The 14,233-nt window shown below is 58.0% G+C and overlaps 4 non-coding genes across 4 annotated transcripts; all 4 read right to left on the bottom strand.

Annotated features, from left to right (window-relative positions):
* Positions 1-544: 544 nt before the first annotated feature.
* On the bottom strand, positions 545-617 carry TRNAK-CUU (transfer RNA lysine (anticodon CUU)). The gene has a single exon. It is a non-coding gene; the product is annotated as a tRNA-Lys (tRNA).
* Positions 618-3,060: 2,443 nt separating this feature from the next.
* On the bottom strand, positions 3,061-3,133 carry TRNAK-CUU (transfer RNA lysine (anticodon CUU)). Its single transcript has one exon. It is a non-coding gene; the product is annotated as a tRNA-Lys (tRNA).
* A 2,443-nt stretch (positions 3,134-5,576) lies between these two features.
* On the bottom strand, positions 5,577-5,649 carry TRNAK-CUU (transfer RNA lysine (anticodon CUU)). Its single transcript has one exon. It is a non-coding gene; the product is annotated as a tRNA-Lys (tRNA).
* A 2,443-nt stretch (positions 5,650-8,092) lies between these two features.
* On the bottom strand, positions 8,093-8,165 carry TRNAK-CUU (transfer RNA lysine (anticodon CUU)). Its single transcript has one exon. It is a non-coding gene; the product is annotated as a tRNA-Lys (tRNA).
* Between the last annotated feature and the right edge of the window lie 6,068 nt (positions 8,166-14,233).

Below are 14,233 nucleotides of genomic sequence, written 5' to 3'. Positions count from 1 at the left end.
CGCACGGGGCCGAGCCCTTCCAGCCTGATCTTCCTCGCTCCTGGCATTGAAATCCAGGTGCTGCCAGGCTGCGCTTTGAGCTCAGCGCAGCCACTCCTGCATGGCTGCTTCTCCCAGCACACGCCGCGCACCGGCACTTGGCGGGCTCCGCGGAGCAGCCTGGCCAGACTCATGGCTGGGATGCGCCCAGCCACCCTCAGCGCCTGGTCCCCCTGGGAGAACCACTTCCTGGCCGCCCGCTCCCACCCCACGAGACCCGAGTCCTCACCCCCAAGGGCAGCGGCGCTTGGAGGTGGGGCCGAGTCCTGGTTGTGTTCCCCAAGTGGCTACCCGCCATGCCGTCCCTGGCCCTCGCAGCCGGGGGAAGTGGCTGCAGTGTGTTCCCGGCACCGGCCTGGCCGCGCCCAGGAACGTGAATGGCATGGCCGGGGCTGTGCGGGCAGGAGGTGCCAGGTGCCTTCCCGCCAAGAGCGGCGGCTGGGGGCAAGCTGGTGCCGAGTCTTGGCCTGGGACCAAAAGGCACGCGTGGGATCAAAGGTCCATACGCCCAACGTGGGGCTCGAACCCACGACCCTGAGATTAAGAGTCTCATGCTCTACCGACTGAGCTAGTCGGGCAGCTGGGGGCAGGGGCCGCGCCTCGCTTTTCTGCCCTTGCACTGTCTTTAGGGAACGGCTGCATCAGCTGTCAGCACCAGGGCCCGGCAGGCCCAGCCTCTGCCAGCAGGGCTCGGGCGCAAGGGTCCGAGAGGCGCTGTGGCAGGAGGAGGAGGAACTTGGGGCCAGGACGTGCCACAGAACAGGAACAGGAGCAGCCGCGGGTTTTGTTTGCTTATGGTTTTGGGTAGCCAAGCTTCCTGTAGCCCTGAGCTCATCTTGCTCTCGTCTCTACTCCTGGAGCAGTCCAAACGCTCCTGCCAGGACAAGAGATCCGACGGTGAGTCAACAAACGTGGCAACTCAAAGGTCAGGGGCTTGGACTGCTTTGGCTTTGGCGCTTTCACCTTTGTGGCAAAAGATCAGTTTCCAGGTGCAAAAACCACCCGCCCCGCCCCGTCCCGCCCCGCCCTGCCCCATTCCCTGCTTTTTTCCCCCTCTTGCCCACTGCCTGTCTCTTTTTTCCCCTCCATTTGGCAAGGAGAGAGAGCCATTGGCCTACACATGCTGTTGGGAACCAGGAGCTCCATCTCAGGTCAGAGCTAGCTTGCGCATGGGGCTGGCCAAGGACAGAGAGAAGAACAGGCCCAGGGCTGCGGGTCTGCTTCAGCCCACCTCCAATCCTGGGCCCGTTGTCATGTGAAGAGAACACGAGGAATTGGAAGTGCCAGTGCCCCTTCCGGGAGAGGGCGTGCGGATTGCCATCCCCGCTACCGCATATGGACCACAATTTTGGCCCAGCGAGAGTTGACCCACACTCGTAGGCGTTCCAAGTGAGCAAAGCCACAGCGGGTGTGGCTCTTGTGGGGGCCTTGTGCGGAGCTTCAGTGCTGGGCCCCTCATCTTTCCCAAAGACTGGAAAGGAAAGAGAGCTGTCAACCAGAAAAAGGCCCTGTGGAAATCACGCTTGATTTGGCAGGCCAGGCCCAGGTAGACCTAGGCACCAGGTGGTGGCCAGATCTCCTTGGAGGCCGGCTTCCCAAACTCGCTTGCCACAAAGTCTCCATCTCCTTGGCTCTGTTCCTAAGGATGCAGCTGCTTGGGAAGAAGAGGGGAAGGGTGCTTCTCTTCCTTGCGGAGAAGCTAGCCCCACATAGGCCCTGGCTAGGGAAGAGCCCATGCCCAGGGGCCCCAATCCCAAACTTGCTGTGCGGGTGCACGTGTCAGTTTTGCGGCAGGGGAACATGACCAAGCCCTGCGTGGTTGTGTAAGTTCCCCGTTGCCTGGAGAAAATCTAAGACCATCAACTATACAAGGGCCTGCAAGAAGGAGAGTGGAGGCCAGCTCTGCATAGGGCAAAGCCCAGCTGCAGTCCAATCAAGTGGCGGGGGGCAGGGTTCCTCCCACTGCACCACCTCTGCCAGGAGCAGGCCTAGCAAGGGCAAGCTTTGGTGCTGGACCTGCCCAAGTCAGTCCCCCCTTGGAAAGCGGTTGTTCCCGGCCTCTCCTCTCAGCCAGCTCTTGGCTTCTGCCTCCCCCTGCCTGGAGCTGAAGCTGAGAAGCCACACAAGGTCCTGGTTGTCCTGCCACTCCCATGTCTGTTTGGGCTTTGCTTGAATTGGAAGGAGGCGCTGGAGAAAAAGCCCACGTTCTTTGGCCGGGAAAGGAACCCAGGCCTCAGCGATGAACGCGCCAAATCCCAGCAACTAGACCACCAGGGAAAGTGCAGCCCGGAGACTCAGGGCCTCCTGCAGCGCTGTCTCACTTGCCTTGTCACAGGTCCCTGCATTTTCTTCCGAGGCTGGTGCCTGCCTCCTTGGGGAGACTTGGGCATTCCCAAGAGGGAAGCCATCTTGTACCTTAGGCCAACTTGAATTCCCCAACTGGGCAAATGCCAGGGTGTGGGGATCTGCGAGCCGCCCGCACGGGGCCGAGCCCTTCCAGCCTGATCTTCCTCGCTCCTGGCATTGAAATCCAGGTGCTGCCAGGCTGCGCTTTGAGCTCAGCGCAGCCACTCCTGCATGGCTGCTTCTCCCAGCACACGCCGCGCACCGGCACTTGGCGGGCTCCGCGGAGCAGCCTGGCCAGACTCATGGCTGGGATGCGCCCAGCCACCCTCAGCGCCTGGTCCCCCTGGGAGAACCACTTCCTGGCCGCCCGCTCCCACCCCACGAGACCCGAGTCCTCACCCCCAAGGGCAGCGGCGCTTGGAGGTGGGGACGAGTCCTGGTTGTGTTCCCCAAGTGGCTACCCGCCATGCCGTCCCTGGCCCTCGCAGCCGGGGGAAGTGGCTGCAGTGTGTTCCCGGCACCGGCCTGGCCGCGCCCAGGAACGTGAATGGCATGGCCGGGGCTGTGCGGGCAGGAGGTGCCAGGTGCCTTCCCGCCAAGAGCGGCGGCTGGGGGCAAGCTGGTGCCGAGTCTTGGCCTGGGACCAAAAGGCACGCGTGGGATCAAAGGTCCATACGCCCAACGTGGGGCTCGAACCCACGACCCAGAGATTAAGAGTCTCATGCTCTACCGACTGAGCTAGTCGGGCAGCTGGGGGCAGGGGCCGCGCCTCGCTTTTCTGCCCTTGCACTGTCTTTAGGGAACGGCTGCGTCAGCTGTCAGCACCAGGGCCCGGCAGGCCCAGCCTCTGCCAGCAGGGCTCGGGCGCAAGGGTCCGAGAGGCGCTGTGGCAGGAGGAGGAGGAACTTGGGGCCAGGACGTGCCACAGAACAGGAACAGGAGCAGCCGCGGGTTTTGTTTGCTTATGGTTTTGGGTAGCCAAGCTTCCTGTAGCCCTGAGCTCATCTTGCTCTCGTCTCTACTCCTGGAGCAGTCCAAACGCTCCTGCCAGGACAAGAGATCCGACGGTGAGTCAACAAACGTGGCAACTCAAAGGTCAGGGGCTTGGACTGCTTTGGCTTTGGCGCTTTCACCTTTGTGGCAAAAGATCAGTTTCCAGGTGCAAAAACCACCCGCCCCGCCCCGTCCCGCCCCGCCCTGCCCCATTCCCTGCTTTTTTCCCCCTCTTGCCCACTGCCTGTCTCTTTTTTCCCCTCCATTTGGCAAGGAGAGAGAGCCATTGGCCTACACATGCTGTTGGGAACCAGGAGCTCCATCTCAGGTCAGAGCTAGCTTGCGCATGGGGCTGGCCAAGGACAGAGAGAAGAACAGGCCCAGGGCTGCGGGTCTGCTTCAGCCCACCTCCAATCCTGGGCCCGTTGTCATGTGAAGAGAACACGAGGAATTGGAAGTGCCAGTGCCCCTTCCGGGAGAGGGCGTGCGGATTGCCATCCCCGCTACCGCATATGGACCACAATTTTGGCCCAGCGAGAGTTGACCCACACTCGTAGGCATTCCAAGTGAGCAAAGCCACAGCGGGTGTGGCTCTTGTGGGGGCCTTGTGCGGAGCTTCAGTGCTGGGCCCCTCATCTTTCCCAAAGACTGGAAAGGAAAGAGAGCTGTCAACCAGAAAAAGGCCCTGTGGAAATCACGCTTGATTTGGCAGGCCAGGCCCAGGTAGACCTAGGCACCAGGTGGTGGCCAGATCTCCTTGGAGGCCGGCTTCCCAAACTCGCTTGCCACAAAGTCTCCATCTCCTTGGCTCTGTTCCTAAGGATGCAGCTGCTTGGGAAGAAGAGGGGAAGGGTGCTTCTCTTCCTTGCGGAGAAGCTAGCCCCACATAGGCCCTGGCTAGGGAAGAGCCCATGCCCAGGGGCCCCAATCCCAAACTTGCTGTGCGGGTGCACGTGTCAGTTTTGCGGCAGGGGAACATGACCAAGCCCTGCGTGGTTGTGTAAGTTCCCCGTTGCCTGGAGAAAATCTAAGACCATCAACTATACAAGGGCCTGCAAGAAGGAGAGTGGAGGCCAGCTCTGCATAGGGCAAAGCCCAGCTGCAGTCCAATCAAGTGGCGGGGGGCAGGGTTCCTCCCACTGCACCACCTCTGCCAGGAGCAGGCCTAGCAAGGGCAAGCTTTGGTGCTGGACCTGCCCAAGTCAGTCCCCCCTTGGAAAGCGGTTGTTCCCGGCCTCTCCTCTCAGCCAGCTCTTGGCTTCTGCCTCCCCCTGCCTGGAGCTGAAGCTGAGAAGCCACACAAGGTCCTGGTTGTCCTGCCACTCCCATGTCTGTTTGGGCTTTGCTTGAATTGGAAGGAGGCGCTGGAGAAAAAGCCCACGTTCTTTGGCCGGGAAAGGAACCCAGGCCTCAGCGATGAACGCGCCAAATCCCAGCAACTAGACCACCAGGGAAAGTGCAGCCTGGAGACTCAGGGCCTCCTGCAGCGCTGTCTCACTTGCCTTGTCACAGGTCCCTGCATTTTCTTCCGAGGCTGGTGCCTGCCTCCTTGGGGAGACTTGGGCATTCCCAAGAGGGAAGCCATCTTGTACCTTAGGCCAACTTGAATTCCCCAACTGGGCAAATGCCAGGGTGTGGGGATCTGCGAGCCGCCCGCACGGGGCCGAGCCCTTCCAGCCTGATCTTCCTCGCTCCTGGCATTGAAATCCAGGTGCTGCCAGGCTGCGCTTTGAGCTCAGCGCAGCCACTCCTGCATGGCTGCTTCTCCCAGCACACGCCGCGCACCGGCACTTGGCGGGCTCCGCGGAGCAGCCTGGCCAGACTCATGGCTGGGATGCGCCCAGCCACCCTCAGCGCCTGGTCCCCCTGGGAGAACCACTTCCTGGCCGCCCGCTCCAACCCCACGAGACCCGAGTCCTCACCCCCAAGGGCAGCGGCGCTTGGAGGTGGGGCCGAGTCCTGGTTGTGTTCCCCAAGTGGCTACCCGCCATGCCGTCCCTGGCCCTCGCAGCCGGGGGAAGTGGCTGCAGTGTGTTCCCGGCACCGGCCTGGCCGCGCCCAGGAACGTGAATGGCATGGCCGGGGCTGTGCGGGCAGGAGGTGCCAGGTGCCTTCCCGCCAAGAGCGGCGGCTGGGGGCAAGCTGGTGCCGAGTCTTGGCCTGGGACCAAAAGGCACGCGTGGGATCAAAGGTCCATACGCCCAACGTGGGGCTCGAACCCACGACCCTGAGATTAAGAGTCTCATGCTCTACCGACTGAGCTAGTCGGGCAGCTGGGGGCAGGGGCCGCGCCTCGCTTTTCTGCCCTTGCACTGTCTTTAGGGAACGGCTGCATCAGCTGTCAGCACCAGGGCCCGGCAGGCCCAGCCTCTGCCAGCAGGGCTCGGGCGCAAGGGTCCGAGAGGCGCTGTGGCAGGAGGAGGAGGAACTTGGGGCCAGGACGTGCCACAGAACAGGAACAGGAGCAGCCGCGGGTTTTGTTTGCTTATGGTTTTGGGTAGCCAAGCTTCCTGTAGCCCTGAGCTCATCTTGCTCTCGTCTCTACTCCTGGAGCAGTCCAAACGCTCCTGCCAGGACAAGAGATCCGACGGTGAGTCAACAAACGTGGCAACTCAAAGGTCAGGGGCTTGGACTGCTTTGGCTTTGGCGCTTTCACCTTTGTGGCAAAAGATCAGTTTCCAGGTGCAAAAACCACCCGCCCCGCCCCGTCCCGCCCCGCCCTGCCCCATTCCCTGCTTTTTTCCCCCTCTTGCCCACTGCCTGTCTCTTTTTTCCCCTCCATTTGGCAAGGAGAGAGAGCCATTGGCCTACACATGCTGTTGGGAACCAGGAGCTCCATCTCAGGTCAGAGCTAGCTTGCGCATGGGGCTGGCCAAGGACAGAGAGAAGAACAGGCCCAGGGCTGCGGGTCTGCTTCAGCCCACCTCCAATCCTGGGCCCGTTGTCATGTGAAGAGAACACGAGGAATTGGAAGTGCCAGTGCCCCTTCTGGGAGAGGGCGTGCGGATTGCCATCCCCGCTACCGCATATGGACCACAATTTTGGCCCAGCGAGAGTTGACCCACACTCGTAGGCGTTCCAAGTGAGCAAAGCCACAGCGGGTGTGGCTCTTGTGGGGGCCTTGTGCGGAGCTTCAGTGCTGGGCCCCTCATCTTTCCCAAAGACTGGAAAGGAAAGAGAGCTGTCAACCAGAAAAAGGCCCTGTGGAAATCACGCTTGATTTGGCAGGCCAGGCCCAGGTAGACCTAGGCACCAGGTGGTGGCCAGATCTCCTTGGAGGCCGGCTTCCCAAACTCGCTTGCCACAAAGTCTCCATCTCCTTGGCTCTGTTCCTAAGGATGCAGCTGCTTGGGAAGAAGAGGGGAAGGGTGCTTCTCTTCCTTGCGGAGAAGCTAGCCCCACATAGGCCCTGGCTAGGGAAGAGCCCATGCCCAGGGGCCCCAATCCCAAACTTGCTGTGCGGGTGCACGTGTCAGTTTTGCGGCAGGGGAACATGACCAAGCCCTGCGTGGTTGTGTAAGTTCCCCGTTGCCTGGAGAAAATCTAAGACCATCAACTATACAAGGGCCTGCAAGAAGGAGAGTGGAGGCCAGCTCTGCATAGGGCAAAGCCCAGCTGCAGTCCAATCAAGTGGCGGGGGGCAGGGTTCCTCCCACTGCACCACCTCTGCCAGGAGCAGGCCTAGCAAGGGCAAGCTTTGGTGCTGGACCTGCCCAAGTCAGTCCCCCCTTGGAAAGCGGTTGTTCCCGGCCTCTCCTCTCAGCCAGCTCTTGGCTTCTGCCTCCCCCTGCCTGGAGCTGAAGCTGAGAAGCCACACAAGGTCCTGGTTGTCCTGCCACTCCCATGTCTGTTTGGGCTTTGCTTGAATTGGAAGGAGGCGCTGGAGAAAAAGCCCATGTTCTTTGGCCGGGAAAGGAACCCAGGCCTCAGCGATGAACGCGCCAAATCCCAGCAACTAGACCACCAGGGAAAGTGCAGCCCGGAGACTCAGGGCCTCCTGCAGCGCTGTCTCACTTGCCTTGTCACAGGTCCCTGCATTTTCTTCCGAGGCTGGTGCCTGCCTCTTTGGGGAGACTTGGGCATTCCCAAGAGGGAAGCCATCTTGTACCTTAGGCCAACTTGAATTCCCCAACTGGGCAAATGCCAGGGTGTGGGGATCTGCGAGCCGCCCGCACGGGGCCGAGCCCTTCCAGCCTGATCTTCCTCGCTCCTGGCATTGAAATCCAGGTGCTGCCAGGCTGCGCTTTGAGCTCAGCGCAGCCACTCCTGCATGGCTGCTTCTCCCAGCACACGCCGCGCACCGGCACTTGGCGGGCTCCGCGGAGCAGCCTGGCCAGACTCATGGCTGGGATGCGCCCAGCCACGCTCAGCGCCTGGTCCACCTGGGAGAACCACTTCCTGGCCGCCCGCTCCCACCCCACGAGACCCGAGTCCTCACCCCCAAGGGCAGCGGCGCTTGGAGGTGGGGCCGAGTCCTGGTTGTGTTCCCCAAGTGGCTACCCGCCATGCCGTCCCTGGCCCTCGCAGCCGGGGGAAGTGGCTGCAGTGTGTTCCCGGCACCGGCCTGGCCGCGCCCAGGAACGTGAATGGCATGGCCGGGGCTGTGCGGGCAGGAGGTGCCAGGTGCCTTCCCGCCAAGAGCGGCGGCTGGGGGCAAGCTGGTGCCGAGTCTTGGCCTGGGACCAAAAGGCACGCGTGGGATCAAAGGTCCATACGCCCAACGTGGGGCTCGAACCCACGACCCTGAGTTTAAGAGTCTCATGCTCTACCGACTGAGCTAGTCGGGCAGCTGTGGGCAGGGGCCGTGCCTCGCTTTTCTGCCCTTGCACTGTCTTTAGGGAACGGCTGCATCAGCTGTCAGCACCAGGGCCCGGCAGGCCCAGCCTCTGCCAGCAGGGCTCGGGCGCAAGGGTCCGAGAGGCGCTGTGGCAGGAGGAGGAGGAACTTGGGGCCAGGACGTGCCACAGAACAGGAACAGGAGCAGCCGCGGGTTTTGTTTGCTTATGGTTTTGGGTAGCCAAGCTTCCTGTAGCCCTGAGCTCATCTTGCTCTCGTCTCTACTCCTGGAGCAGTCCAAACGCTCCTGCCAGGACAAGAGATCCGACGGTGAGTCAACAAACGTGGCAACTCAAAGGTCAGGGGCTTGGACTGCTTTGGCTTTGGCGCTTTCACCTTTGTGGCAAAAGATCAGTTTCCAGGTGCAAAAACCACCCGCCCCGCCCCGTCCCACCCCGCCCCGCCCCATTCCCTGCTTTTTTCCCCCTCTTGCCCACTGCCTGTCTCTTTTTTCCCCTCCATTTGGCAAGGAGAGAGAGCCATTGGCCTACACATGCTGTTGGGATCCAGGAGCTCCATCTCAGGTCAGAGCTAGCTTGCGCATGGGGCTGGCCAAGGACAGAGAGAAGAACAGGCCCAGGGCTGCGGGTCTGCTTCAGCCCACCTCCAATCCTGGGCCCGTTGTCATGTGAAGAGAACACGGGGAATTGGAAGTGCCAGTGCCCCTTCCGGGAGAGGGCGTGCGGATTGCCATCCCCGCTACCGCATATGGACCACAATTTTGGCCCAGCGAGAGTTGACCCACACTCGTAGGCGTTCCAAGTGAGCAAAGCCACAGCGGGTGTGGCTCTTGTGGGGGCCTTGTGCGGAGCTTCAGTGCTGGGCCCCTCATCTTTCCCAAAGACTGGAAAGGAAAGAGAGCTGTCAACCAGAAAAAGGCCCTGTGGAAATCACGCTTGATTTGGCAGGCCAGGCCCAGGTAGACCTAGGCACCAGGTGGTGGCCAGATCTCCTTGGAGGCCGGCTTCCCAAACTCGCTTGCCACAAAGTCTCCATCTCCTTGGCTCTGTTCCTAAGGATGCAGCTGCTTGGGAAGAAGAGGGGAAGGGTGCTTCTCTTCCTTGCGGAGAAGCTAGCCCCACATAGGCCCTGGCTAGGGAAGAGCCCATGCCCAGGGGCCCCAATCCCAAACTTGCTGTGCGGGTGCACGTGTCAGTTTTGCGGCAGGGGAACATGACCAAGCCCTGCGTGGTTGTGTAAGTTCCCCGTTGCCTGGAGAAAATCTAAGACCATCAACTATACAAGGGCCTGCAAGAAGGAGAGTGGAGGCCAGCTCTGCATAGGGCAAAGCCCAGCTGCAGTCCAATCAAGTGGCGGGGGGCAGGGTTCCTCCCACTGCACCACCTCTGCCAGGAGCAGGCCTAGCAAGGGCAAGCTTTGGTGCTGGACCTGCCCAAGTCAGTCCCCCCTTGGAAAGCGGTTGTTCCCGGCCTCTCCTCTCAGCCAGCTCTTGGCTTCTGCCTCCCCCTGCCTGGAGCTGAAGCTGAGAAGCCACACAAGGTCCTGGTTGTCCTGCCACTCCCATGTCTGTTTGGGCTTTGCTTGAATTGGAAGGAGGCGCTGGAGAAAAAGCCCACGTTCTTTGGCCGGGAAAGGAACCCAGGCCTCAGCGATGAACGCGCCAAATCCCAGCAACTAGACCACCAGGGAAAGTGCAGCCCGGAGACTCAGGGCCTCCTGCAGCGCTGTCTCACTTGCCTTGTCACAGGTCCCTGCATTTTCTTCCGAGGTTGGTGCCTGCCTCCTTGGGGAGACTTGGGCTTTCCCAAGAGGGAAGCCATCTTGTACCTTAGGCCAACTTGAATTCCCCAACTGGGCAAATGCCAGGGTGTGGGGATCTCCGAGCCGCCCTCACGGGGCCGAGCCCTTCCAGCCTGATCTTCCTCGCTCCTGGCATTGAAATCCAGGTGCTGCCAGGCTGCGCTTTGAGCTCAGCGCAGCCACTCCTGCATGGCTGCTTCTCCCAGCACACGCCGCGCACCGGCACTTGGCGGGCTCCGCGGAGCAGCCTGGCCAGACTCATGGCTGGGATGCGCCCAGCCACCCTCAGCGCCTGGTCCCCCTGGGAGAACCACTTCCTGGCCGCCCGCTCCCACCCCACGAGACCCGAGTCCTCACCCCCAAGGGCAGCGGCGCTTGGAGGTGGGGCCGAGTCCTTGTTGTGGTTCCTCTGTTAAATCCAATGGAATATGTACTTTTATTTTTACCCAGGAGAGCAGCAAGGAGAGGGAGGCGTGCAACAGCCACTGCCTGTGCCTTGGACTGCATCCGGTCCACACGTAGCAGTGATAACCCCCTCCGTCCAAAGCATGACGAAAACCACAACTAGCAGCACCAGACCAGAAGCCTACTTCACCCCATCTCTCCCTTCCCATTCTGAGCCTTCCAGTGCCAGAAGAAGAGCTGGTGCTGGATCTTAGTGCCCTAGCAAGGGAATTTCTGGGGAAGGAGGAGAATCAGCTGAGTTTGTGCTTGACACCCTCAAGTTTCCCTTCAAGCCAGGTCTCCTTCCGCAGAAGGCTCTTTGGAGAATGTCGATGTATTGGTGGAGGCAAGCAGCTCAGCTGAGTGTGCTCCTCCTCTTGCTGTGCCTCTGCCTGCTGAGGAGGGGGAAAGCACAGGAGCATCCATAGATGCACCCACACCCCAGAAGTGAGCGGGAAGTGTGCTCTGGGATCACTTTGAATTGGTAGATGATCCCACGTATGCCATCTGCCTGCACTGCCGAGCCAAAACCAGCTGGGGAAGGTAACAAAACAGATGAGCACCATGGGGATGCTGATGTATCTCTGCAGGGAGAGCCCCCTTTCCCTTGCTGCTTAGCCTGGCAGCAGTGGGAGCATGTGCAAAGAGAAGTCTCCCACTTGCTCCAAAGCGCCCGTCCCCCCAAAGCAGAGGCAGGCCACGCTGGAATGGTGGGGGAAAGGTGGACAGAAAGTGGGGCACATTGCAAGTCCGAGCGAGCTCACCCAGATAATTGGGGAGATGCATGCTGTCAATGGCCAGGCCTTCTTCATTGAGCAGCCAGGGTTCAGGTACCTCATGGCACTTGCAGTCCCATCACACCTAGTGCCCGCATGCACCACCTTCAGTAGGAAGGTGGTGCCATCTCTTTATGAAGCATGCACGGGGTACTTGAGGGAGGAGCTGTGCGAGACAGGTCTGCAGTTGACCTTACACTTCTCCTTAGATATCTGGAGCAGCCGGGGTGGAGATCATGCCTGCCTCTCCTTCACAGGGCCCTGGTGTGACCAGTCAGGCTGTCAGTGGGCTCTCCTTCAAGTCGAGGTGATGGATGAGTCCCATACAGCAGGAGAGATCATGGGTGCCATGAACTGCCCGGTGCAGGTGTGGCTTGCTGTGAAGAGTAAGCTCACCAGCGGGTTCATTGTCACCTACGATGGGGCCAATATGGGCAAGGTTGTCTGTGGTGCCAACTTTGATGACATCCGCTGTATGGCACACAAGTTGCACATTGTTGTCAGGGATGCCTTGGAGGGGGACAGGGCTGCCGGTGATGGCGCCAGCCAGCATCACCAGCAAGCTCATTTCCAAATGCATATAGGTGGCAGCTACTTCCACTGGAGCATCAAGTGGGGCAAGAAGCTGTGGGACAAACAAACAGAGCTGAACATCTTACAACACAAAATCATGCAGGATGTGGAGATCCCGGCAGAACTCCACGTTTCTGATGGTTGAGTGGCTGGTGGAGCAACAGAAGGCCATCCATGAGATGGCCCTGCTTGGGGAGATTGGGACAGGCCACCCCCTTAACAAAGCTTTGTGGGATACCATCTCCCAGATCTCGGTGGTGCTCAAGCCCTTCCTTTAGGCCCCCAAGAGCCTTGGTGCTGCTGCTGCCCTCCTTAGCCAAATGATCCCAATAGTGAGAGAACTTCAGAGTCAAATGTCGAGCTTCCAGGGGTTCAAATTCCCTGGCTGGGACCAGCCACTGTCACCAGATGTGCAGGCAGTGGTGAGGCGGCTGAAGGAGGGCATCAGGAAATTGCATGATATCCCTTGCAGTCCAGTGCAGTCCATGTGCTGGCTGCCATGTGTGACCCAAAGGTGGAAGGGCCCTGGATGTGGCAGCCAAACACTGAATCAGTGGATGGAGGTGCTGGTAAAGAAAGTCAGGAGGCAGAATGACAGAGGCGGGGGGACGTGGAACAGGGGGATACACTGTCTCATACTAGCACATCATCCACGAGCCAATCCTGATGTCCACAACAGATGTATGCCTTTTATGGTGGCGTCCAGAGCCACCAGACCCCAGCATAAGGCAGGTAGCGCTCACCCCTTGGTGGCTGTCTATGTTGCTGAGGACATGGAGCCACTGCTGTGTGACCCCTTGGTCTACTGACCAATGTGCCGAGTGAGAGGGTGTTCAGCATCCCTGGGGATGTAGTGATACCCCACCGCACCTGCTTGGATGGTGGTTTAGTGTTGCAGCTGTTGTTCCTGCAGATGAACCTCCCACTGCTGGGGTTTTGGTGGGAGAAAACTCCCTGGAGTTTGTTGTCTAGCTGCATAGGTTTCAGACAACATGGGTAAAGTTTTGACTACAGTTTATTTGCTCGAGCAATGACCATTAAGCCAGGAAAAAGGCAAAATGGCCCCCATAAATGGTGGGGCATTCTTTTATACTTTTTACAACAAGGCAAGACTACAGGGTTAATAAAAAGCAATAGGGTGGTGCTTCACAGATCTTCATAACAGCATATTTCTATTAAGCTGAACTAGCACTTTCTAAAAGCTAAAAGTTAAGTAACAGTAACATTACGATATGTTAGCAAAAACTTGCACAGTGGTAGATACTTCTTAAGGACACGATCACTGTACTTAGAACAATGGCTTCTTTGTCTTATTTTGTTCCTTACTGTAGCTGATTTACAGCACATAGACACAGATTCACTTGCTGCATTTTACTCAGAAAATGGTTAACACGGTTAAAATGATTATTTAACATAAGCAAATGTTTAGCTATCATTCTGCCTTGTGGTCAGCAACATTGCTAGGCCACAGGTCATGCCTTGTATTCAGCTGTAAAGTTAACACTTCTTAATAATCTAAATTATCGTTAACTTAACAGTATGCTATCAGAAAACTATTTTATTTTGGGGTAATAACAAACATGCTCACCACAGTCCCCCCTTTGTTCTAATTTTTTAGAGGGACTTTTGGAACACACTTTTAGGTATTTAAATTTCTGTGGGGTTAGGTTTTGATGATTGTTGCTGGATATTTGTACGAACTTACTATACATTTTTACTTGCCTTTGCCTAAACTGTTGTCTTAGAGAGCATAAACACTGAAAATAGTACAACAGGCAGATAACAGTTATAACAATTTTGATTATTCTTAATACAAAAGGTCTAAGACATCCTGTAAGGGAAGAGAATTAATTAGTAAGCCAGCTAAGAGATGCATTTTTGCGGATTTTAGCTACATCTTCAGCTTTTTGGATATGGACAGTTGTATCATTGAGGTGGGTTTGTACTATGGTAAAAGAACTGTTAACTTATACACAACATTTTGGTTTGATGACTGTGCATGTCCCCCCCATCCCCGCTTGAGCAGCGTGGAGGAAATTAAGGGCTTTGCGATTTTGAATTACTATTTGTTGGAGTTTTTTTGGGGGTGTTAGCCAAGGCAGCAACGGTCTTTGAGAGGTTTTTGTGACCTTTGCTGAATTTGTGAGCTATGATTTTTATGATAGCTTGGAGGCGTAATGTAAATCTTTAAAGACACACAGTGTCTATTCCCGGGAGTATACTTGCAAGGGAACACCCGAGAAATACTCCTTTGGTAAGTGGAGTTTTTTTATATTTATTTATTATATTACGGCTTTTTTGCAAATCCCTCTTGTTTCGCCACTTGCCCCATGGAAGGTGCGTGGCGAAGGACATAGAGGGTTTTAGTATTGCCGGATAGCAGATACCTTTTCCTTTGGCAGGGATTTTATGGTAGGCATGGGAGTCACAGACCCAGTATTGTTCTTTTAAAGCAGCGAGGTTTG

The sequence above is a fragment of the Alligator mississippiensis genome, chromosome 11 (assembly GCF_030867095.1).
Source record: "Alligator mississippiensis isolate rAllMis1 chromosome 11, rAllMis1, whole genome shotgun sequence".
Taxonomy (NCBI): domain Eukaryota; kingdom Metazoa; phylum Chordata; order Crocodylia; family Alligatoridae; genus Alligator; species Alligator mississippiensis.
This window is presented reverse-complemented; position numbering and strand designations above follow the sequence as displayed.